At 32.8% G+C, this 26,911-nt stretch overlaps 1 long non-coding RNA gene across 4 annotated transcripts in view; it reads right to left on the reverse strand.

Moving 5' to 3' along the window:
• Positions 1-10,051: 10,051 nt before the first annotated feature.
• LOC129392083 (uncharacterized) overlaps positions 10,052-26,911 on the reverse strand; it is a 55,817-nt gene continuing 38,957 nt past the window's right edge. For 2 of the 4 annotated variants that reach the window (XR_008617219.1, XR_008617222.1), the window contains one exon: positions 10,052-10,538. This is a non-coding gene — a long non-coding RNA (uncharacterized lncRNA). The other 2 variants (XR_008617220.1, XR_008617221.1) reach the window with 1 other exon arrangement.

Genomic DNA, 26,911 nt, shown 5'->3' on the forward strand with positions numbered 1-26,911 from the left:
CAATAAGGAAACAACATAGTGTGGGCCAGAAGGAAGTTTTAGGAAGGAAATGGGGTGTGGGAACTTGTGTGTAGAAAGGTTGAGAGCTTGGCGGGCCAAGGCCACAGGCTGACTCAGACTACACTACTATGTTCTTAGTTGCAATTCTTAGAAATCCAACAATTCTAAACTCAAACATGGTTCATTATGAAGATATGTCTGACAAAATAAATGGATAGAGTTTATCTTATTTAACAATGATTTGTAATTTTTAAATATTAGGTTGGCCAAAAAGTTCATTCGGAGTTATGGAAAACCCCAAATGAACTTTTTGCCCAGCCCAATATTTTGACATATGGTATTTTGCCACATCTATAGTAGATTGTGTGCATAATGAGAAAAAGGAAACACTCTACATCATTTCCTGTTCTTCGCAGATCACAGAACACGCCATAGAATGAAGATTCCCCTAAAATAAATTTAAATAAGGAAAAATAAATCTCGATTAGAAGTTGAGAAGACCAATCAAGTTTCTACTCTCTGGTTTCCTTTAAATCACTATTTGTCATTATGCAAATTATTTGGTCTCTTGGCTTCCAATTGCAAAATATGCGAGTTTGAATTTGGTTATAGCTAAGATACACTCCGGATGTAAAAATTCACTTACAAAGTTTTAATTAATATGCACTGAAGTGTATTTAACAAAATTTGTTTAAAAGGTGGAACAGAGAGACATAATAATTGCAGTTCAAAGAAAAAGTGATCAAATTTGACACCTGAACAACAATCTCTACAGTAACCTGTGTATCTTTGCTAGACTGTTCAGCTTTTAATAATTATTTCTCTGAAGAACCCTAGGAGGGGAGGCAAATTATGTTACATCTTGCATTTTACAAACAAAGAAGCAGAGCAAGAGAAGATAGACTATTACCCTCTTTACCAGAAGAACAAAGGTTGATTTTGCTGTCAGAACCTGGTTCTCCTGGTGACCCTGGCAATGAGTTACTCCTCATAGGGAAGCCAGTGGGGGAGGAGGGGCTCTACTTGCTGATTTCTCCCCCTGTCCATGCCTGAGTCACTTTGGAGGATTGTTTTCCAACAAGTCAAAGAAATCTGATCAATGATGCCTTCAACTCAAAAAATATATGCTCCTTCTTTTTCTCCTGTTCTACTCAACTACATGTTAACCCTGCCATTTGTCTTTTATTTGCCTCTTCCAAAAGACATACACCTTAGAAAATATAAGAATAATACTGAGCTCTAACAATGGTTAGTGTTACATATTTTACATATTGAAATTTACAGGGTCGTTATGAAAAGTCCTGAATTATTAATTCTTTTTAATTTTTCACAAAACTATATATATGCATTTAAAAATATTGTTATATTGATAAATTTGTAGTGCTGAGTAGAGTGTTCAATCCAGATCTACAATTCATTTTTAGCTGAATGAAAGAATGATAGATACATTAAGTCATGCATGAAATTTCCAAGGGTGTTCAAATTAGCACTTTGTTAAATGAACATATATTTTGATCAAATAATAAATATTGAATTTTTACCATATATAATGTGAAGCGAAAATATGCACAAGACAGAGACCCAATCTTGAGGAACTCCAAGAGAAATTATCTGGCAACTGTATGAATTACCAATTTTCTGCAAAAGTTCAGGTATTTATTAAGGTGATTTTTCTAAGTTTATAACTAAATACTCTTTAATATTTATATGTGCAAGATTTCTTATTTAAATGTTGTTACAAATCATTTATATGCGAAAGAAAGCCTGAGACAGAGACACAGAAAAAGAGAGAGTAAAAATGGGGAAATAAAAATTTAGAAATAAAAGGGAGGAATATTTAACAGTGAACAGAATTGGCCAAAAGGTTTTCTTGTCTTGAAAGTATCAGTATGTATATTCATAGGCTTATTTTTGATTAGTTAATTGCATGGTTACATTATCGGAGTCATTTTTATTTATTTATTTACTTTTTAATTTGATGTTTAGAGGTTTTTCCTCATTCTCTCTTTGAATTCCCTCAAAAGTTAAAAGCAAACTTGTGGGACCAAATTATAGTATCAGTTTTCCTACCTTATGTAATTCCATGATGTTCTGGTGGTAATAAAAGGAAATGTTATACTTTCTTCTCCTTTCAATTTTATCTCCCATTCAGCTTACCAGTTTCTCCATAGGTTGCTTTTTTTAGCATCATTTGCCTTTAAATGAAATAGATGTGATAGTGATTAGGGTTGGGAGTGGATGGTTGAGGTGGAATGTAGAAGAAATTCATGATAATCCTTTTTCCTGTTGGGACTCTAAATTTATTTTGCCGACAAATTGACTTCTTTGCCAAATTAAATTAAAAAAAAAAAGATAGGCAGGCATATTGCTATAGACATATATATTGAAATACTATTGTTTTTTCTTTGTTTTGGTGAAAGGAATCTCAGATAAGTGAGAAAGGATTGTTTTATCAACAAAAATTATGCTAATTTAGTTACCTACACATAATAGTTTTACTGTTGTCAAATAACAGAAAACTTTACTAATTAAACTTGGATTACATTATTGGGTTTTTATTCACCATAAAAATATTATCTACTTTGAAATGCAACACCGATTCTAAAGCAGCATTGCTCTTCACACACACACACACACACACACACACACACACACCACACACACACAGCTTTTTTTCTGGATCTAGAGAACTCTCTCTGGGGATCTCCAAATATTTTGCCAAACCTACTAAGTTTTGCATTCCATATACCTGTTATACACTTATAAAACTTTTTCTTGAATGTTAATCATTTAGAGCTGACTGAATGCTTGATTTAGATTTTGCATTAAGGATTATTTCCATTAAAATTAGACATTAGTTTCTTGGTCAAAAATCTAACTACCACTTTTGGAAATTAGTGTAATCTATAAGACTAATGGCAAAAAGAGACTGTACATATGAACCGTATTCTAGTTGATTAAAGTTCTTTTTCCTGAGGACATGGGTTAACAATTTTGAAAGTAGTGAACATATATATATATGTATATATATATATATGAAAACCACATATATGTATATACATATGAAATTAAACAAATGAATAAATGGGTAGTGGGTGATGAGAACCAGGTTTATCACTGTTGGATTGGGAGATTACAGATAAGCTAGGAAAGATTAGACTGTTCCACATGTTAATGGATTAGAGTTGGAGAAATTAGTGTAAACTCATGTTTAACTTAATATAGATACAGATAGAAGCACATATAAATATTTATAGATATGTATATATGAATATGTTTGCATACCCACATATATTTCCTTGCTCTGCCAGCTGAGAGTCCCTAGAAGTAAGAAAGCTCCAGTAGCAATAAGCACACCTAGCACTCAGATCTTGGTTTCTCATATCATTCTTTAATACAAGAAACCAGGACTTCTTGAAGAAAAGTTAACTCTAGGACTGGGGCAGAAAATACATAAGATGGGACTGGAATATTTTCTAGTATCAAAGGAAAGAAGCAAGGAAGTACTCAATGAAAATACAATGGTGTTATATAAAAGAGACATGAGAGGCAACTGAAAAAACTCCCAAAGGATAAAGCTGTAAAAATCTGAATGACAAAATAAAAAACACAGTATTGGTTTATAATCCAAGGTATAAAATAAATAACCATAAGGTCATTCTGATATCAATAAATGGTTGAGTTAATAATGAAGAACAAGCAAATCTGTGCAGAAGAATTCCAAATTATATATATATAGATACTCCATCCTCAAGGAGGTGGAGAATAACTCCCTTAATGACCTCCTTCCAAAGAGTACAGTACAAAGAGAGGAGGGACTAACAATTTAAAAATCCCCAAAACAATTTATAGTGATGAAACGTGTATTGTAGAACCTCAGTTAAGTGTTCAAGGTTGACACCAAGAATGATAAAGTATGTTGACAGTATTCATCCTTGATGTGAAGTGATAGGAATGGCTTTTTATCTCTATGTCTCCTTCCAAAAAACCCATAAACCCTGCCTAATCATGAGAAAAAAGATCAGACAAATTCCAATAGAGGACCATCCTACAAAATGCCTAAGCAGCATTCTTCAAAACAATCAAAGTAACTAAAAACCGAGAAGTTCTGAGAAACTGTTACAACTAAGAGGAGCCTAAGGTTACATGATAACTACAAGTAATGTTTTCTGGAATGGAAAGACAATAATAGGTAAAAAGTATGGAAAACTGAATAAAGCATGTACTTTAATTTATAATAATGTAGCAATATTGATTCATTAATTATTGGTTCATTAGTTTATTAATTATGACAACTGTACAATACTAAAATATGATGTTTTTAATAGAAGAAGCTGTGTGCGGATTTATGGGAATTCTCTGTACTATCTTTTCCATAGATTTTCTGTAAATCAAAAACTATACTAAAATTAAGTTTGTTTTCTAACCTGCATTAAAATAAAAATGAAAAACAATCCAACATCCTTTTATAGAACTATTTCCAATGGCAAATCAGTTTTGACTTACAAAACTCCTATCTATAGCCACTTTTCAAAGTGGCATTTATGCGGCATTCAGAATGGTTTATTCTGTAACTCCTAACAAACTGTGAACTCTTAAAAGGAAGCTTACAATCACCTTCAAGAAGGGAAAAGCATGAAGGAAAATTTTGTTATTATATTTTTTAGTATGCAATTCACATCGCAGTGTTAACAATCTAATGTTTCATTAATGTTTTAATCATTTATGAAACCATAATATAGCTTATTAATAATATAATGCTTAGATATAATGTTCAAGAAATATGTACTTTTGATCCACAAGAAATGGAAATTACACTTTTATTGTAAAATATATCATACAGAAGAGTATATACCATTTATATATAAATAGTTTAAATAATCATAATCATAATCATCAAATGTGTTTGCATCCTCACCACCAAGATTAAAAAGGTGGAAATCTATTAGCTCCTTAGCATTCCCTATTTACGTGATTACATTTCTACTATCTTAACTTTTGTGTTAATCATTTCCCTTGACTTTTTTAAAATTTCTCTCTGTCGTGAATGTATACCTCAAACCACATACTGTTTAGTTTTGTAAAACTAAGTACCAAGCATGTACTTTCCTATTCAAAGAAAGTTAAATATTGTCAATATTGGTAAATTGTATAGAATCTTTGGTACCCTATCTAGTTCCAGTTTCCCTAAAAGTTTATAGAAGTCCTTTTTGCATACGACAGTGGGAAAAGCATGAGTTCTTTGAGGGATAGGGCTCATCACAGTTGGCACATGTGGCAGCACTGCAGAGTGGGTCATGGGCTGGATGTCCAACGGGAGTCTAGTCAATGGGAGTCAGCTAGCTTCTAAATATTTTCTGCCTCTAACCTCCCCGTGAGCCATCCCCAGCTCTGAGGAGAAACCAAAACCAAAACTTCTCTGGGGTTGTTCACAGGTTACACAATGAAGATGAGCATGAAGGACTGAGCAGAAACTTAACCAACTCATCGTAAAGACAAGTCAAGCACTGAAAAAAATCTCTGTTCAGTGTTTCCCAGAAAAGACCCTTTATTTTATAGCTTCAGGGATAAATATCCAGACTAGGAATGTGGGAGGTGGGTGTATGGAAGTCACTCGGTGCCATGACTGTGGAAGAGAGACATGTAGACCTGAACATTTTACAAGCAGCTTTCAGTCAGTCTTTATTTTAACCCCCTCCACTCCATCCCCATTTCCAGAGACACAGATTATGGGAGTTCCTGAACACTATTTTTTGGGGGGGTGGGCGCACTGCGGGGCGTGCGGGATCTTATTTCCCCAACCAGGGATTGAACCCACGCCCCCTGCAGTGGAAGCCCCAGGGAAGTCCTTGAGTTCCTCATCATTTTCAGGACTTTTACTCTGTAGTTTAGATTATTTTTCAATATTCTCTTGTGCTGGATGCGGATTTAACTTTCTTGGCTGTACTAAATCAGTTACCATTCAACTATCTGTTTTGCAGAATTCAAAAAATTTGCAGTTCTGTTCTTTTCTTTTCTCCTCAGGCTAGTGATACACACACACGCACACACACACAACTTTAATTTAATCATTGGATAGTGGTGCTTGTGGGATTACAGATCAAAACCAAACTAAATATATGTGTTCAATCTATCATCTTAAACCAAAACTTCAGAACTGAATTTTCTTGTAAAATGATGAAATCACAGCTGACATAATCTTTTGATTCAGTGTGGAAAGTGTACACTACGATTAACCAGACAGTAGTATTAAAACTGCTTGAATAAATGATGTCCATTTGCACATATCTTCCATTATCTTCTAAGTAAGTCAAATGTAGAACCAAACCTCACCAATAGATGCATGGTTATTTAAAATAGTAAAGATTAGTAAGTGGATTTTTAGGAATTAGTTTTTCAATAGCCTCTTATTCCCAATGAACAAGTCTCAATAATTCATTATAATCTGAGAAGTCAAAGATCATGTTGATCCCAACCCAAGATTTTGAAAAATAGAAAATCACTTTTATATTTCCAAATAACCATATCAGCATTGACTGGCACTCAGAATGAGCCATTAGTAAATTGACAAGGAATTGGAATTTGCCAAGTTTATGGTGTTAACACTGTAGTTGTGTTACTTAAAATCTAATAGAAAATTTAGAGAAAGTTATTACTACCTATTAGATAACATCTTCCTTAGGGAAATATATTACCTGACTTCTGTCACTTGGTTGTAGAACCACCTTATCCTGAATTTCCATATGTTGTGCCATTTATTTTTCCTTCTACAAGTAGGATAGAATGGCAAGTGAGAATATAATTTTTTTTTTTTTTTTTTTTTTTTTTTTTGTGGTACGCGGGCCTCTCACCGTTGTGGCCTCTCCCGTTGCGGAGCAGAGGCTCCGGACGCGCAGCCGCGGCATGTGGGATCTTCCCGGACCGGGGCATGAACCCGTGTTCCCTGCATCGACAGGCGGACTCTCAACCACTGCACCACCAGGGAAGCCCTGAGCATATAATTTTAACCCTGTAATAAATGCAATGGTAGAGGTATGCACTGAATGCTATCTATGTGGAAGAGGAGGGCCAGACTGGGGGGACATTGGTGTCAGGGAAACTTCAGGGAAGAGGCCAGGTCTGACTGAGTCTTAAGTCATTGATAAAAGGTAGACAGATAAAGAAGAAAAGAAAGTACATTCCAGAGAGAAGAAATTAAGCAATAGCAAAGGAGCGGCACCCATATGTCTGGGCTACCTAGATCAGAATTGATGGAATATAAAATAGGAAGTGGAAAGGGATTATGCTACAGAAATGTGTAAGGGACAGATTAAGAAGACTTTATGTGCCACACTGTGGAGGGCAGCCTTATCACAAAGACATAGTGAGTTATTAAAAAGTTTTAAGTACTGAGGTGCAATAGTTGAAATTGCAAATTATGACCATCACTCTGGAGTCAGAGTAAAGGATGGCTTTGTGCATCTTTTCAATATACAACTTTGAGCCATTTTAATCTCTTCACAAATGAACACGTAATTTTCCATTGCTAAATACTCCTTACTATAAAATACATTTTCTCCTCAAAATATTTCTTTGGGCTTAATTCAGTGAGAATTAGAACTGCAACCCATAATGTTTGTATATTCTGAGACCAGAAATTATTAATGTCTGAAATCTTGCTATTAAATTAATTACAAAGCTGATTAGTGAAATTATTGAAAGATGATGACCAAGGGGTTAATATCCAAAGTGGGTAGTTGGGAGAGAGAGTGAGAAGTAATACTTCTGGAAAATAGAAATCTTACAAGTAGTTTAACTCTAGAATATTAGTGATAACAAAATAATGCATTTCTTTCTTGTTTTTAACATTTTAAACAAGAAATTGCCATTATCAGTTATATTGCTTTATAACACACTATCCCCCAAGTTAGTAGCTAGAGATGTATTACATGATATTTTGTAGATTGACTGCACTCAGCTAAGTTCTTCTGTTCCACATTATGCTGGTCGAGATCACACATACCTCCTTCACTTGGGAACCCAGCTGAGGCTAAACAGACAGGATGGCTTCACCCATTAGTGAGCTTCACCCTCAACTGCAGTGAAGGGAATGGCTGCAGACTTACATGTGGAAGCTTCTCTCTCCACGGATATGGAACTGGGACTAACTCACTCAGTAATCTACCCTGAGATTCTTCACATGGAGGCTAGATCACAATAGGATGAAAACGGAAACTTTCTTGGCCTGCAAACTGTATAGTGTCACTTCCATGGCATTCCATTGGTACAAGAAAATTACACAGAAAGCCCACGTTCAAAGGGTGGATAAATAAATTTTATCTTTTGATGGCAAGAGCAGCCTGCATGTACAGGAGGGACTGAGGGCAGTCATATATGCAAATAATCTATCATATTGCCCCTTTAAAATTATGAGAAAATGGAAATATAGTTTTGATAGATGTTGATGCAACCAACACACACAACTAAAGAATCTCAAGTTTCAAGAGGAAAATGCCTCTATCATTTCATCCAAATTTTGTTGGACCAAATGTTACTTACTGGATTTTCTAAGAAAGTCTGATTATATAAAATAGATAGCTGCACCCTGGTGGCGCAGTTTTTAAGAATCTGTCTGCCAATGCAGGGGACATGGGTTCGATCCCTGGTCCAGGAAGATCCCACATGCCGCGGAGCAACTAAGCCTGCGTGCCGCAACTTCTGAACCCCACGCACCTAGAGCCTGTGTTCCACAACAAGAGAAGCCACTGCAATGAGAAGCCCACGCACCACAATGAAGAGTAGACCACGCTCACTGCAACCAGAGAAAGCCCACGCAGCAACGAACACCCAACGCAGCCAAAAAAACCAAAATAAAACCCCCAAAAAACTGCTGTATAGTGCACGGAGCTCAGCTCAGTGCTCTGTGGTGACCTAGATGGGTGGGATGGGGGGATGGGGGGATGGGAGGGAGGTCCAAGAAAGAGGGGATATATGTATACATATAGTTGATTCACTTTGTTGTACAACAGAAACTAACACAACATTGTAAAGCAACTATACCCAAATAATAATAAATAAATAAATAAATAAATAAATGAGATCTGCAACATAGAGTCTCACAAATATCTGAAGTTCTTTTGTGGTAAGAACAACATGGTTCTTACCTATTAGCTGTATGGTTAATCAATATAGGTAGTGTAAAAAATGAGTTCATTAAATAAATATATCTCATATGAATGACTAAAATATCAAATATGTACATTTCTAGCATTCACATCTACCCCTTTTTTGAAATCAGTAATGTCATCCATAAGAGACAAAGAAAAACACACTAAAAGAGGTTAATACCAATTGTAAATTTACAGCTTATTACACACTTCAAACTAATACAGATACAACATAGTTTACAGCTGAAAACTGTGGCTAAAGGAATTAATCTGCTCTGCATGGAACTGGGTTTATTTAATCAGTGTTGCTTCCACTAGAAAGGTGGATTAGTTTTTCTTTAAGACAGAGTTAAAAGTTTTGCAGCTAATTTATTTTATTAGTGTTTTTACTGAAGGATCCAAAAAAAGGTGGGGGAGGTGATGTGCTAAACTGTAATGAAGCACTGGAAAAGAAAGCATGACATTATTTTTCTAGAGTGGATAATGAATAAATTAGCCACACTGCCAGCTTGCCATTTGTGTAGAATTTATTACTTTTTTAAGAACCATATCATTGTTGTACAGCAGAAACTAACACAACATTGTAAAGCAACTATACCCAAATAATAATAAATAAATAAATAAATAAATGAGATCTGCAACATAGAGTCTCACAAATATCTGAAGTTCTTTTGTGGTAAGAACAACATGGTTCTTACCTATTAGCTGTATGGTTAATCAATATAGGTAGTGTAAAAAATGAGTTCATTAAATAAATATATCTCATATGAATGACTAAAATATCAAATATGTACATTTCTAGCATTCACATCTACCCCTTTTTTGAAATCAGTAATGTCATCCATAAGAGACAAAGAAAAACACACTAAAAGAGGTTAATACCAATTGTAAATTTACAGCTTATTACACACTTCAAACTAATACAGATACAACATAGTTTACAGCTGAAAACTGTGGCTAAAGGAATTAATCTGCTCTGCATGGAACTGGGTTTATTTAATCAGTGTTGCTTCCACTAGAAAGGTGGATTAGTTTTTCTTTAAGACAGAGTTAAAAGTTTTGCAGCTAATTTATTTTATTAGTGTTTTTACTGAAGGATCCAAAAAAAGGTGGGGGAGGTGATGTGCTAAACTGTAATGAAGCACTGGAAAAGAAAGCATGACATTATTTTTCTAGAGTGGATAATGAATAAATTAGCCACACTGCCAGCTTGCCATTTGTGTAGAATTTATTACTTTTTTAAGAACCATATCATGACAAAGTCGATTTTTCTCCTGACTGCAAGCTGATTGATGGGGCAATGTCTGACTATGAAAGACTTCCTCTTCATCATTGTTTTGGCAATGTTGATATCGTAAAGAGAGTTTGAAGTTTTCTTGAGTTCATGCTCTCCTACAAATTATAAATGACAAGCATGTTAACTTTTTTTATAAGCTGTCTAATCATGTAAATTACAAAATGAACAACTTACATGTAACCAAGTGTATACATGATTTTGGGGGGCTCTTACTTATTATTTTTCTTGGAAGATTGCACAGCTATGCTGGAAAACTGATATCTCCGCTGGGACTAGAGGTGAGTGAGCCATGTAGGGTATTACTTTTTTATGTGAAATGTGACAAATCAAGTTTCTAAACTGGAGAAACTGATTTATAATTTTTTATTATTTTTAATCATGTTAGTGACGTATAAATGGAAAAAATGATCATTTTTTCCTCTTGGAATCTCCAAAATATTCTATAGTTTTAAACTAAAAATGGTTACATGTGTAATAAGATAAATGTATCTATATAGTAAATGTGTTTTCATTTAATAGATTTAACCTTGCTGCCTGCTTACACCTAAGATATCAGCTTCTGAGTTGGGCGGGTGGAAGGTACAACATAACACTGAAATAGCACATGGAAATTGAAAATAATTACTAATCCTAACTCAGCATTGCAAAATGCAGCACAAAGAGATATTTTTAAGCACTCAAAGGTCTTGTGTCTTCTAGGAAAGAAGATATACAGATAACCCTGTCCTTCCTGGTTTGTTTGCTTGTTTTAACAATCTCTTAAGTAACACTTTTAATCAATTAAAGAGGAATCTAAATGCTTGTCTCTTTAGAAAGTGATCTTCCCTAACTCATCTTTTCTACAAAGACAAACTAATTGTGATTGGGAAACAGGTAAAAGCCAACCCTCTGTTAAAACTCTTTTACATAATACAGTTCATATTAAATTTAAGAAATACAAATCTTTTAATCCCCACAGTTATATGAATCTTTTGAGCAAATTTCTTATAATAAATATTTTCATAAAATAATATATTTACAAAGTTTAAATGTCAAGGTCAATGTATTGTAAAGAAATGCATATTTTTTGTGCATATTCCATAATTAGTTGCATTGTTAGAATACGGTTTTTTACTCTATGATTGATAAACCAGTGGAGACTTTTTGAACGTAAAAAGCAATTACATATACACACACCATTAGATAAATGTGCAAACCATATACATACAATCACACACACAAAAGTACATCTTGAAACTTTATTACCTGTGTCTATTTATTCCAGCGTCTATACTTTGTATTAACAGCAAAACCTAACATAACTTGCTTTAATTGAATACTATCAACAGAACCACACTTCCCTGATAATTTTGCCTTACAGGTAATGATTTTTAAGTTACATAGAAATGCAATATCCTCTTTGACAAGAGTAGTCTCTAATGATGTGAGAAGCCTGTACTAAAAATGGACAGCGATGAGAAAGACACCGGGGACACTTTTAGGTCTGTGTCTGTTACTGGGAATTAGACAAGATTGACAATGTTACCAGTACCTCAAACTAACTCAATGACTGAATCAAACCCTTATGAGTATCTCCACCTGAGAATCTGCACCATTTTCCAAGAATTAAAAAGTCTTTACTCCTGGGTTAGGGGACGATTTTTAGTTCTCTGATATTGCCCTGCATCCCCACAACCCAATTCATCCCTGAGCATCTGAAGTGCTCAAAAGGTCAGGTTGGTTCAATGATATTTTATTGGATCACAGTCTGGGTGTAGTTTTTTTCTTCATTCTTGGTTTTCTCTCTCAGACACACCTCCACTGTCTTTAAAGCAAATGTCCCATTTTTAGGATCGTATTTGGTTTCTTTGCTCCCAGATTTGCTTTCTCTCTTTTATGCATTCTTCCAGGAAGCTGCTTCCCTGCCCTGAGAAGATACAAAGAAGAAACAAACAAGCCAACACAAAAATCTAAGAAAAAAATCAATTTTAGAATGTTTAGTGTCAAATTTATAAAGTTGAAGGTGAAAAACTATCTCATCACGGTTTAATGTAGACAACTATTTTATAATAAATTAAATATCTGTTCACAGGAGTAAGGCTAAATATATGAGGCACATTTGATGATATAGTTGACAAAAAGAAATTAGGTACAGCTACATACATCACAGTGCAAAATGAAAGGTCACAGCCCCCTTTTCATAAAATATTAAGAAGTTCTAAACAGTAAAATCAGAGTATTAAATCAAGCAAGGGGTCCATCTAAGTGTAGTGCCCTATGTGACTACAGAAATTGCATGCCTAAGAAGCTGGCCCTGATAAAAATCTTTACCTTATAACTTCATAGTTTTCTCTTTTGATTAGTTAGAAAAAAACTTTATGTGAAAAAGTGCTAATGTAGTAGTTAATATGTAGGCCTTAATTCTGGTAGCTAATGACATGAAAAAAAAATTTGTAAGTTTGATTTTTCTTTTCCAAAACCTCTCAAGGAAATCTATTTTATTCGATTTAATGTTGGGTCTTTGCCCACAAGCTTTCTCTATGGACTAAATCTATTTTCGCCTTTTCTTTCATGGAACAGATACCCTTTCTTATCTATTTTCCTTCACATGGAGGAACTCCTTTGGCTTCAGTGATGAGCATAAAAAGCCTTAAAGAATTTTGGCTACCTCCAGGGAAATGAGACTCTTCACAGTGCTTAAATTAGAAAGCTATGCTTTTTATATCTCAAGATCACCCACAAAAATTTAATTCTTTTTAGCTTCAAACTTTGGAATCAAAAAGTATAAACATACTTTCTTACTATTCTAGGTAAAGGATAAAGAGAATTCTCTTTTAATTGAAGAGGGCTTTTTAAAATGGATATCTCCTGAAATCCAACCTACTTCCTTAAAGAAAAAAAAAATCTAATACAAATGAGATTTGTAATTAAATAAAGAATGCAAGTTTTATTTTAAATTCTTACAGGCTACAAGAAATGCTATGCATTTGCTTTGATGAATATATTTATTTTTAGAATACAATTAGAATTCTTTAATTATAATTAAAGTGCTAGACTCTTCTGCCTGAATTGAAAGTTTTTCATTTACTAAAATGACATCCTTTTTGTTAGGAAATTCATTTTGGAAGAGGTCATATCGTAATCATTAAATTGCATTATTTACCATGACATGGTTTATTAAAGACCTCAACTAAATTTTTCAGATTAACAGAAGAAAATTTAGTGTTTTTTTTTTTTTTTTTTTTGGTGGCGGGGGGCTGTTGTTTTAAAGAGAATATCTGTCTAATATAAGATATCCCCAATTTAAAAGAAAAGATTTTCTGGTACTGGAAAGCAGTGATCTTAAAGTGTAGCTACCATTTTCCCTAGAAAAACAAGACTAAAAATGTTATGTTTTGGATATATTTTTTATTTAATTCCAATATCAAACTTACACAAAAGTTGTAAGCATAGTAAAAAGAACTTCTGTAAATTTTACTTTATTTTACATACCACAATACAATGCTCACAAGATGGAGGGAAAGCAGGGGTAAAGGGGGGAGCAATGGAGAAGTAAACAGGAGATAAAAAAGGAGAGAGGAGGTAAAAAGAGGCAAGAAAGCAAGATAAAACATGGTGAAAAGATTATTATTTTTTTCCAGAGTCATAATTTTTTCTATTGTTCTTTAATAAGAAGAATTCTCAAACAGGAGAAGAATGGAGAAGAGAGCACTCCAGGGAGAAGAACCAGTGAGGACAGAAGGACAGAGGCAAGTAGTGAATGGTGGCTGGAATAAAAGATGTGTTAGGAGAAGCCACAGGAATCTCAGCTATCAAAGTAGGATGCTGCCAGATGATAAAAGGTCTTGAATACCAAGCTAAGGCGGTTTTGCTTTCTGCCAAAGCAAATGGAAAACTTACAAAGATGTTTATGAGGGGAATGGTGTAGATCACATCTGTTTTTGGTTTGTTTTTGCTTTTTTTTTTTGATTTGATGTTTTTATGTATTGCAAAATGATCACCACAGTATGTTTGGTTAACATCTGTCACCATACGCATTTATTACGTTATTGACTGTATTCCCTATACTGTACATTACGTCTTCATCACTTATTTTATAACTGGAACTTTATACCTCTTAATCTCTCTCACCTATTTCACTCATTCCCCCACCCCCTTCCCTCTGGCAACTGCCAGCTTTGTACCCTGTATCTATGCGTTTGTTTCTGTTTTGTTATATTTATTCTTTTGTTTTAGATTCCACATATAATTGAAATCATACAGTATTTGTCTTTCTCTGTCTGATTTATTTCACTTAGCATAATACCCTCTAGGTCCATCCATGTTTTTGCAAGAGTCAAGATTTCATTCTTTCTTTTATGGCTGGAATAGTCCATTGTGTATATATATATATATATATACACCACATCTTCTTTATCCATTCATCTATCAATGGACACTTAGGTTACGTCCATATCTTAGCTATTGTAATTAATGCTGCAATGAAGATAAGGATGCATATATCTTTTTGAATTACTGTTTTTGTTTTATAGAATACTATTTAATTAGTAGCTAAGATTAAAACTATTGCTGAGTAATATTGGTACAATATTTTGCCCATTTAGTGGTAATGGTTAATATTTTTCTTGGGATATTTATAAAAAGAAAATCATTTCTTCTGCTTTCAATCTTTCACTTTTGAGAAGATTGTCTCCAGCCTCCCCACAATTTGAACCAGGCTAAGTCTCTGGAGACAACAGAGAGTTGAAGAAATTGTAGGCGTGGTTTAATTCCATTTTTTGCCAAGTTAAAAACTACTCCTGCATGGTATTTGTGCACTGATTGACAATTTTTTTAAGAATATAAAAATTAAGAACATACTAATTAAATAATCAAATTAAGAGTTAGTCAACATTTTAGTATATGATGGAAAGGTAAGTGAAAATTGTGAGCTTAAGTAAGTTTGGAGTCATTTTAATCTGCACCCAATTGACATGACTTTTCAAAGTGGGATAAATCAAGGAATATTTTCACACAATTCAAACCACCTAAGGAGCATGAAAGTAGGTCATCTGTTTATCTACTTTATTCTAAAATTAGCATCACTTATAATGTTTAAAATCTAGGAGACAAGAATTTGCATAGCATTGAATGAACAAAAGTAAGACATATATATATTTTTTAATTTCAAAGAGTATAGTACGAAAGAGATTGGAAAATTCTCCTTTACAACTTCCATTCGACACCCTCTAGTCCACCTTACTAATATAATCTTATTTATTCCTTAAACATACTTCTAAGAAAAGTATTTATTCTTATATTAGCAATTATTATATATTTGTGTCCAAACTTGTATAGTTATTTTTCTTATGCCATTAATTTATTTATTTCTTATTAGAAGAGGAATATTTATTCATTGAAGAAAAAGTAGAAAATACATAAGTAGAAAATGTAAAATACCTATAACATCTGTACCCACATTAAAGACAGTTCAATGTACCATACTAACTTTAGCATGTTTTCTCAGTTTCATTTCTTTCATGAATATTCTTTCTTGTTTTCCATCATCCTTATTATAATTTTATTTCTTCTATCACTCTATCATCTATTGATATTTATCTATTCCTACCTACCGACCTACCTAGTATAGTTATTTATTTAGTTATTTATCTATTTATTTTAAATTTTTATCGGAATACAGTTGATTTACAATGTTTTGTTAGTTTCAGGTGTACAGCAAAGTGAATCAGTTATACATATACATATATCTACTCTTTTCGTTTTTTTTTTAAGATTCTTTTCCCATCTAGGCCATTACAGAGTATTGAGTAGAGTTCCCTATGCTATACAGCAGGTTCTTATGGATTATCTATTTTATATACAGCAGTGTGTATATGTCAATCCCAATCTCCCAATTTATCCCTCCCCCATTTTTAATATGAATATGTGTTCTTTTCTTTAAATTATATTTTTGTAGTTATTAATACATCAATTAATATTTCCCTTCAGAATGGAATAATGTTTCAAAACGTGTGATATTTTAGTGACTTCATATTTCGTTCTATGAAAATATCTGTTAATTTTTTAATATTTGCATGTTTTAATTTTTACTAATATAAGTACTTTTATAACTGTATAAAATGTATAATTGTACAAAAATCTTACATATATTTCTGATTACTTCCTTAGAGTTAATAGTTATTATAATAACTATTATAAAATTAATAGTTAAAAGTTGTTCAACAATACTGATTTTACATTTTTTTTTCCAAATATTCATTCAGAAAAAGGTATAGACAATACATGGTAGGAACGTTTGGAACATATGAAGGTACTATTATTCAAAAAAATTTTGACTCACACGAAAAGCTGTTGGTATGGTTAAATCTAATGTCATCATATGATTTTCTAATTTTACTAAATGTACCGTATACAATACCTCATCTACTTCTTCAATAATGAAAAGCTGAGTATGTTCTATTTATCTGGAATCAATTCATTTTATGTCTTTATGCGTTGACTCTTGCTAAACAATTTCATTAAACTATTTCTTATGAATTTATTTTCAAGCCCTAGGTAACTATTCTCCTTATATTTTACTATCAAATAGTCTGCAACTATGTAACCAATTTTTTCTTAACTGATAAAATTTATCCTTAATTTTTATTGTCTTGTTTAACATACACTACATTTTCTTTTTTGCTAGTCAAATCTGTCAATCACCTACTTCATATTTTTCTTTTTATTTTTTATTTAGAAAGACTTATTTTCCCTGAGATCAGGTGAACATTGGTTGCTGTTTCTTGCTGCTTAAAATATTATTTTTACATATGTTTCTATCTTATATATTTCATTTTTCCAAAATTTTAGTTTAGTATACCACCAGTATTTGGAATTTTTCCTTTATTAAAAACTAAAATTGTTATATATGTGGTTCCTTTAGCTTTCTTTTCTACCCTTTATCCATCTATTATTGTTCAAGGAGTACATTGTTTTGATTATTATATAATAATATCTCAATTAATATTTATAATTAATTGAGATATTGTTATATAATGTTTTGATTATTCATAGCATAATCTGATAAGCCAAAGGAAAAGTCCTTGCATTTTTCATTAATTTAATTACTATTTTCCCAATTTTCTGTTTTTTAATTATAAAGGAATCAAATCTATTAATTCCTATGAGGGGAATTGGAAAATGTTAAATATTTCCATTAAGGAAGCTCATATTTTCTTCATTTATTCCTGTCTTCTTTAATAATAATAATTTTATTATAATTTATTGACCATTTAAATGTACAAGTTTTGTACAAAATAGTTTACAAATATTATCCTTTCTTTCAACAATACTCTTCTGAAACTGATGTTTAATTGGAGAGACTATGTTGCTGATAGCTGAGGAGAAACTAACGTAAACAATTATATAAATAAAATAATTCTAAAGACAGACATATCTGGAAGAAAAAGAAGGAGGAGGAGAAAGCGTCTTCTAGGTATTGTTATAGAGAGTTGAATTCTTCTTTCAATAGAGTAATCACGGGTGCATCTTTGAGGATCCTAGGAGTTCAACAACAGCAAGCAGCTTTGGAGAAATTTATCAGTAAAAAGAATGTATTTGAATAGCTAACAGAATTAATGAGAAATCTGAAGAACCATTCTAGGAGAATGATAAAATTAATAAAACACTGGAAAGCTTAAGGGGACATTGTTTAAGTCACACCTCAGGATTGACTCTGGCCAGGAGGCATGGCTGGCAACATGGTTGCTGGATGCTTGATTCTGTCTTTACACCACTGCCACTGCAACAAATCCCTATTTATTCCCACATCTTTGCAGACTTCTTCAGAATTAGAGTCTTAGATGAAAACATCTGATTGTTGCAATCAAAGTTTAGTGCCCATACTCTGTCTACCAGAAGGAGAAGGAATATTTGCTCTTTTCACCTCGCCTCTATTCTGTGCATTGGAATCCAGTCACCAATCAAGATTTACACAATATGAGATTTTGCCAAATTGAGAGTTCAGATATTGGCAGCCAAAAAACAAAAAAAGTGCTCATTATTTGCTGACACTTGAGTTATAACTTAGATGTAGAAAAAGACTGCCTTGCAGAGATTAGAAATAAGTGGAAGGAAAGCCAAATACAAAGGCAGGAATGAGATTGAAGCATTCAAAAACAAAAATGGAGACCGGAGTTTATAGAACAACATATAATGTATGCAATTTTTGAGATATTCTTAATCATATTATAGGAAATCCTTCCATATCTAACACTGAAAGAGCATTTTAAATAAGATTTATACAAATCCTTAAAGAATTATGTTAAAAACTGTTTATTTTGAATCAATTGCAATCATCTATTTGTTTTCACCTTTTGTCCAATAAACATGGAGATCTCCATTAAATTTTTCACATTAAATCCTTTGTTTTAATACACTTTTCAGTTTGATTCCCTACTAATTTGTCATGGATTAAAATCTATAGTCAAAAGAAAGACTGAACTTGATGTTAATGTTGTATCATTTTTTAAGAATAATTTGAATTAGCCTAGATTTATAAAATATTTTGAAAATATTTTCTTTTTTGTAATCTGGTACAAATTGTATAGTATGTGAGATATATATATATGTATATACATATTTAATTTGAAAACTATTTCTCATAAAACTATTTGTGTGCAGCTTCCATATTTTAATTCATATGTCTCATTGACTACTGACTGGGAATGACTGACAGGTATGAGCTCTAGTGGCACCTTCCTACATCCCCCCAGGCAGAGCTTAAGGGAGCTTCAGGTGCCTGTAGGAGTCATAGAATAAGTTTGGGGACCTCAAACTCTCTCTACTTTTAGTAGTACTATTATTGCTATTGTGTAAGAATTGGAGTTTTCAGAAATGGCCATATGTCTTGCTTGACCTGGATCTATTGACTTACTTAACTTAGGTCCTTGAGAGGATTACTGCCAGCTAGATGAGCATACTGGCAACTGATTCCAAAGTAATTAGACATTTGATTAATTGCTTACTTCATTGACTGATGCACTAATTCAGCAATAATTTATGAAACTTCTCTCGACTGCATGAGTACAGCCATGGAGTCTGACTGTCTCAGATTGATTCCTGACCCAAATGCTTACTAGTTCTGTGCCTCTGGGAAAATTACTTAACTTCAATGGGTCTCAGTTTCCACATCACAAAATGAGGATAATAATTTCATCAAACTCATAGAGTTTTACTTTTTAAACTAACATATCATAAATTACACTTCTTTTGGCATGTATTTCTAGAAAACTTAATACATGTATAACTACTATGAAAACCAGAATACAGATCAACCCCATAGCTTCCACTTTCTCTGTTATCCCTTTGTATTCATACCTTACCCCCACAATGAGCTCCTGACAACCACTGATCTTTTTTATAACCCTATATTTTTGAGGACATTATACAAATGTCCAAATGAAATAATACAACATATAAACTTTTGAGCCTGGCTTTTTTACTTAACATGACCTTTGAGTTTCTTACAATTTGTCCTGTGCATCAATAGTTCCTTCTTTTCTATAGATGAGTGCTCTTCCATTGTTTGGATGTACCACAATTTTTTAAAAAATCCATTAACTCATTCAAGGACATTTTTGTTTTTTCCATCTTTAGGTGATTTTTTCAACAGAGCTCCTATAAATGTTCATGCACAGGTTTCTGTGTGAACATAAGTTTTCATTTCTCCAGAGAAAATATATCTAAGAGAGAGATTGATGGGTCATATTGAAGGGCCAATCTGCTTTCCAGAGAGGATGTACCATTTTATGTTTCCACCAGGAATGCATGAGTGTTGCTTTCTATTCTCCTTAGCACTTGGTGGTGATGTCATCTTTTTTTTGTAGGCATTCTAATAAAAATAGTGATATCTCATCATGGTTTAATTTGCATTGACCCAGTGGCTAATGATTTTGAACATCTTTACATGTGTTAGTATTTGTTCATTATTCATATATTTCCTTTTGTGAAGTGTCTGTTCAAGTCTCTTGTTTATTTTTAGTTGGGTTGTTCAATATTTTACTGTGGATTTTTTTATTATTAAATAAGCTTTATTTTTGAGAGTTTTAGATTCACAGAAAAATTGAGTGAAAATGCAGAAAGTTCCCACATACCACATGTCCCTACACATTAACAACCTTTTCCAATATCATTATTCCTTATGACAGTGGTACATTTATTACATTTGATGAACTTACATAGACAATATCAGCCATAGTCTATAATTTACCTTAGGTTTCATTCTAGGTGTTGTACATTCCATAGGTTTTGACAAATGTATAATGACATGTATCCATAATTGTGGTATCATAAAGAATATTTTTAGTGTCCTAAAAATCCTCTCTGCTCTGCCTATTTGTGCCTCCCTCCTTACTAAGCCCCAACAAACACTAATCTTTTTATTATCTCCACAGTTTTACCTTTTCAAAATGTCATATAGTTGGAATCATACAGTATGTGCCCTTTTCAGATTAGCTTCATTTACTTAGTAATTTTCATTTAAGTTTTCTCCATGTCTTTTCATGGCTTGATAGCTCATTTCTTTTTTAGCACTAAATAATATTCCATTTACTAGATGAACTACAGTTTACTTATCTACTCACCTACTGAAGGACATGATGGTTGCTTCCAAGTTTTGGCAGTTATAAATAAGGTTACAATAAGCATCCATGTGAAGGTTTTTGTATGGCTGTAAGTTTTCAGTTCTTTTGAGTAAATACCAGAAAGATCATGTGGTAAGAGTATAATTAAATTTGTTGAAACCCACCAAACTTTCTTCCAAAGAGGCTGTACCATTTTACATTCCCACTAGTAATAGATAAAAGTTCCTGTTGCTCTGCATCCTCACAAGAATTTGAGGTTGTTATTATTTGGATTTGCCCGTTCTAATAGGTGTGTAATGTCTTCTTATTGTTGTTTTAGTTTGCCATTTCTTAATAACATATGATGTTGAACATCTTTTTGTATGCTTACTTATCATCTGTGTATCTTCTTTGCTGTGGTGTCTATTAAAGACTTTGCCCCATTTTTTAAGAAGGTTATTTGTTTTCTTATTGTTGAGTTTTAGAGTACTTTGTATACTTTGGACAACAGTCTTTTATCAGATGTGTCTTTTGCAAATATTTTCTCCCAGTCTGTGGTTGTCTTCTCATTCTCTTGACCTTGTCTTTCACAGAGAAAAAGTTTTTAACTTTAATGAAGTATAGCTTATCAATTATTTTTTTCATGGATTGATTGTGCCCTTGGAAATGTTTTTAAAATGTCATTGGCATTCCCAAGGCCATCTAGGTTTTCTTTAATGTTATTTTCTTGGAATTTTATTATTTTGTATTTTACATTTAGATCTATCATCCATTTTGTGTTAATCTTGTGAAGGGTGTAAGGTCTTGTCTAGAATCATTTTACTTTACATACAGATGTCCAGTTGTTCCAGCAACATGTGTTAAAAAGACTGTCTTTTCTCCTTTGTATTGTCTTTGCTCTTTTGTCAAGTATCAGTTAACTACATTTATGTAGGCTATATATTTTCTGTTTCATTGATTTACATGTCTATTCTTTCTCCAGTACCATATTCTATTGATTACTGTTGCTTTACAGTTTGTCTTAAAGTCACATGGTGTCAATCCACCTTTGTTCTCCTTCAATATTGAATTAGCTATTCTGGGTCTTTTGTCTCTCCATGTAAATTTAAAATCAGTTTGTCAATTACTGTTGAATTTTGAGATTTCTTTATATATGCAGATATAGGCCCATTGTTGATTATGTAATTTTTAAATGTTTCCTCCCAGTCTAAATCTTGTCTTTTCATTCTTTTAAGAGTACTATTCTCAGAGTAAAATTTTTAATTTTAATGAGGTCCAATTTATCAATATTTTCTTTTATGAACCATGCATATGGTGTCATGTGTAGATTTTTCTCCTTGTTTTCTACTAACATTTATAATTGTACATTTTACATTTAGATCTATAATTCATTAGATTTAATTTTTTTAAGGTTTTGAGAATTAGGTTGAGGTTCATTATTTTGTATATCAATTTCAGTTGTTCCCACATCATTTATGGAAAAGGCTATTCTTTACTTATTGAATTTTCCCTACACTTTTATCAAAAATCATTTGGGCATATTTGTATATATCTATTTATGGAATCTCTTTCTGTTCCATTGATCTATATATATATATATATCTTTTTATCAATTCCACACTGTCTTGATAACTGCAGCTATGTAATACAATCTAAAATCATGTAGTGGTAATCTTCCCACATTCTTCTTCTTTTTTTTTTTTTTTCAAAAATTGTAGCTATGCTAGATTCTTTGCTTTTCCATATAAATTTTAGAATAAGCTTACCCAAATCTACAAAAATCCTGTAGGGTTTTTAAATTTAAATTGCATTAAATTTACACATTAATATAGGTTTAACTGACATATTTACTACATTGAGTCTTCCAATTAACGCACATCTCAATTTATTTCAGTCTTTTAAAAAATTTCTTTTATCAGTATTTTTTTTAGTATTTTTCAGAGTACAGATTATACACATACTTTGTTAGACTTTTATCTAAGCGTTTTATTTCTGAAGCTACTCTAAATGGTATTACTTATTAATTTCAGTTTTCAGTTGTTCATTGCTAGTATATAGAAGTACAATTGACTATTGTATGTTGAACTTGGACCCTGAAAACTTGCCAAATTTATCATTTCTACATGTTAAAAAAATTATTGTTACTTGAGTTTTCTATGTAGACAGTCATCCTGTCTGTGCATAGGAATATATTCTAAACTTTATGTCTTTTATTTCTTTTTCTTGCCTTGTTGCATTGACTGGGAGCTGGTAGTATGACATTGAATGAGAGTGTTGAAATCAAATATCCTTGTCTTGTTCCCAATTTTCTAGGGAAAATTTTACTGTCAAGTATGATGTAAGTTTCAGGGTTTTTTGTTTTGTTTTATGTTGTTTGTAGATGTTGTTTATTAAACTGAAGAATTTCCCTTCTATTCCAAGTTTACTGAGTCTACTAATTTTTTATCATAAATAGATGTTGAATTTTGTTAAATCCTTTTTCTCAATCAATTTATATGGTCAGGTGATTTTTCTTCTTTAATATTTTGGTATGTTCACTCTATTATGATGGATTACATTGATTGAGTTTTAGAATATTGTACCAGCTTGGCAGTCCTAAACTAAATCCCACTTGGCCATGATGTGTTATTCATTTTACATATTGCTGCATTCAATTTTCTAATATTTTCTTAAACTTTTTATGTCTATATATTTATTGGTCTGTAGTTGTTTTTCCTTGTACTGTCTTTGTCTAGTTTTGATAGCAGGGTTATGCTGACCTCATAAAATAAACTGAGCAGTGTTGTCTCCTCCTGTTTTCTGGAAGAGATTGTATAGAATTGGTACTACATGTTTTAACATGTTGGACAGAATTCAAAGTGAACATTTGGCCCATAGACTTCTTTTTTAGAAAGTTTTTAAGTATGGATTCAAGTCTTTTAATAGTGAGAATCCTATAGATTTTCCCAATGTACTCTCTGTTCACACCAATGCCTATATCTGGGTTTGGAGCTGCATTGAGTCTAAGCCAGGGGATACAGAAGAAAAATAGTATGGTAAAAAACACCAAAAGTTCACTTGTAACTCAAATTTTTTACTTCTTTCTTACTTTGCCTTCTACTATTTACTTCTCAGAGTCCTCAGAGAGCTCCTCCATCAATCCTACTCAGGTTTCATAGCCGCATTTATTGGAGAGACAAGGAGAAGTGTGTTTACTCCTTCTTACTGGGAACGAAATTTATAGTGCATTAGGGGATAATGTATTAATACATAAACGTTCCTTAGAATAGTGCCTGAAACCTAGTTAGGACTCAGTAAAAGGCAGTTACTATCATCATTGTAACTATTGTCCAGCACTGAGCTAAGAACTAGGATAAGTTCTCTGCCTTCATGACACTTAGAGGTTGGAAAAAAGGACGCAGATAATTGTAATTTTTGAAAGTGTTACATAAGAAAATTAGACAGTGATGGGATAGTCATATCACTTTTGAGTGAATTCATTTCATGACTGTGCATACATTCATGTTATTCTCAATTTTTGAGAGTTACAATATATATTTGGGTTATTCAAGGAACAATTCACTTGGTATATTATCAGTATATTTTGGAATTATAAGAAAGTTACAGAGCAGTTGTATTTATAAGACATTTTACTGTTTTATTAATAACTAAATCAATGTCTTTATTTTAATGTCTACTCTCTGCCAGTTGTATTACTTCTTCATTCTGATTATCTTAGCACTTTAATTATATCATCTGTTTCTCATCTTTTACCATTCTTTTGATCCAATGGCAAGATATGTTCCTGGAATTCAGCCAGTCCACCAATATTAAACATTGCCTACTGCCTCTCAGAGTGCTGAGCTGGACGTGTTGGGAAGAAGGATAACAGCAGGACCCCAAAGCAGCTGCTCTGTGGTGACCTGAGAAGGAAGGGCCCCATGCAAACTGAGCAGAAGGGATGCTGTTAGCAGACAGAAGGGAGTAACTTCAAGTTAGATCCTGACTATTGGACAGAGACAACAGCAGAAATTTGGCCTCTCAGATGGGAATGACCATATTCATATTCTGCCTACATGTATCTCGTGGAAACCAAATAACACTAAGAAGCCAAAGAGAAACTCCTTGTATATGTATTGCACATACTAATACAAATTTTCGGTTCTACAAAATAGTAGGACAGAGGCTTTCAGCAGAGTTAATCTACTGTAATCCTTATTTTGTAGGCTGAATTTTTTTTTTAAGTCTTTTAAATCTGTTAAAGTCAAAGTTTCCGAATGAAGCCATGTCTCTTTCTACTCAAGGCCTTTGGACATGCTCCCAAACCTATGACTCAATTAAGTTTTACATAAAATTGATTTTGTAACTGAAAACTCATTTCCTTAGGGAAGCTTTCCCTGAGTGACGTCCAGAGTCAGGTATTTTGCTTTCATAGGTTCTTAGTGGCATTTGAGCCATGTCTATTTCGTTCACTATTGTATTTCCAGAGCCTGGCACTTAATAGACATTTATTAAATAGTTAATTAATAGCGTAATTAGCCACAAATAACTACTGAGCACTCTGTAAGCATTAAACATTCTGTCAAAAGGATGAATTAATATGATTTGTGCTCTGGAGATGTTTATGGTCTAATAGGGAAAGGCACACATGCAAGAAAATAAATAAGCACACCTGAGTTCTATTTTTGCTGTCACTTAAAAGCATGAACTGGCAGGGATAAGACTGCCAAGACGATAGTGTTCAGTCTTCTGGGTAGGGGGAATGAAAGAGGTCGACAAAAAAGGTATCATAGAAAAACTATTATTGAATTGAAACATGAATAACAATTTCCCATATGTCCTGGAAATAAGTATGCTTTCCTGGGGATACACACACACACACACACACACACACACACACATACTCAGAATATATATGTAGATATTCACAATATATAAATGTTAAAGTGCTTATATATTTTATGTTTTATGTATGTATGTATAACATGTATAGTAGATGGGTATCCATATGTATTTTTAAAATACACATATGTAACATGTAATTTTAATATGACTGACCCAGCAGACTTATTGTAAACATCCTGCTACACACACATAATGGCGTCATAGATCAATTATGACATCTTCAATATATGCTTTCAATACTATGGTGTGAGACCTGGCCCATGTATTATTTTGATTTTACCCCTAACTTAACCATATTATAACCATGGCATTTACTTACTACAGGCAAAAATGTGCTACAACGAATTCTACAACTGAGAACATTTCTCTAAAATAAATCATTCTGTGATCCAGTAAATATTATTTTGCCACCCTCTTTCATGTTTGCCAGTCTTCTTTGGATCTGAACTTTTAATCCTCTCCTAGAGAAAAAAATACCACAGTATGTTATTTATAATGATTATTTAGAGTCATAGCTTATTAATAAGGCATATTTTCTGAGACTTAAATTGTCGGTGAGTCTCTCATGACCTTTTTCACTATTCGAGTACCATAGTGTCTCAACCATAATCTCAAAGTTCTTTTACTCTAATTCCATTCTCTTGCATAATGATGAGATTTATTCAACCACTTCATAACTGAAGCATTCTATATAGCATCTACTGAGAATATTTTTGTTACTGCATCTGAGTAACACAGAAATGGAGTGACAGCACTGTGATTAAAAATAACATATCTTCACTCAATTTAGCTGTTATTTACCCCACGCATGGAACTAACATATTATTATGGCTAACATGAAGGTACCCATGAGTCATAAAATGTCACCTTTTCTTTCATATTGATAACAGAAGAAGTTCATTGTTGAGGTAACAAGAAAAAGCCCGATTTTTAGGAGCAGACTGTCCCGGAGGCTTTTCTCTTTTACCTCATTAAGCCTGAATAAATTGCAACGTATTCAAGTA

The sequence above is a fragment of the Physeter macrocephalus genome, chromosome 4 (genome assembly GCF_002837175.3).
Source record: "Physeter macrocephalus isolate SW-GA chromosome 4, ASM283717v5, whole genome shotgun sequence".
NCBI classification, from domain to species: Eukaryota; Metazoa; Chordata; class Mammalia; order Artiodactyla; family Physeteridae; genus Physeter; species Physeter macrocephalus.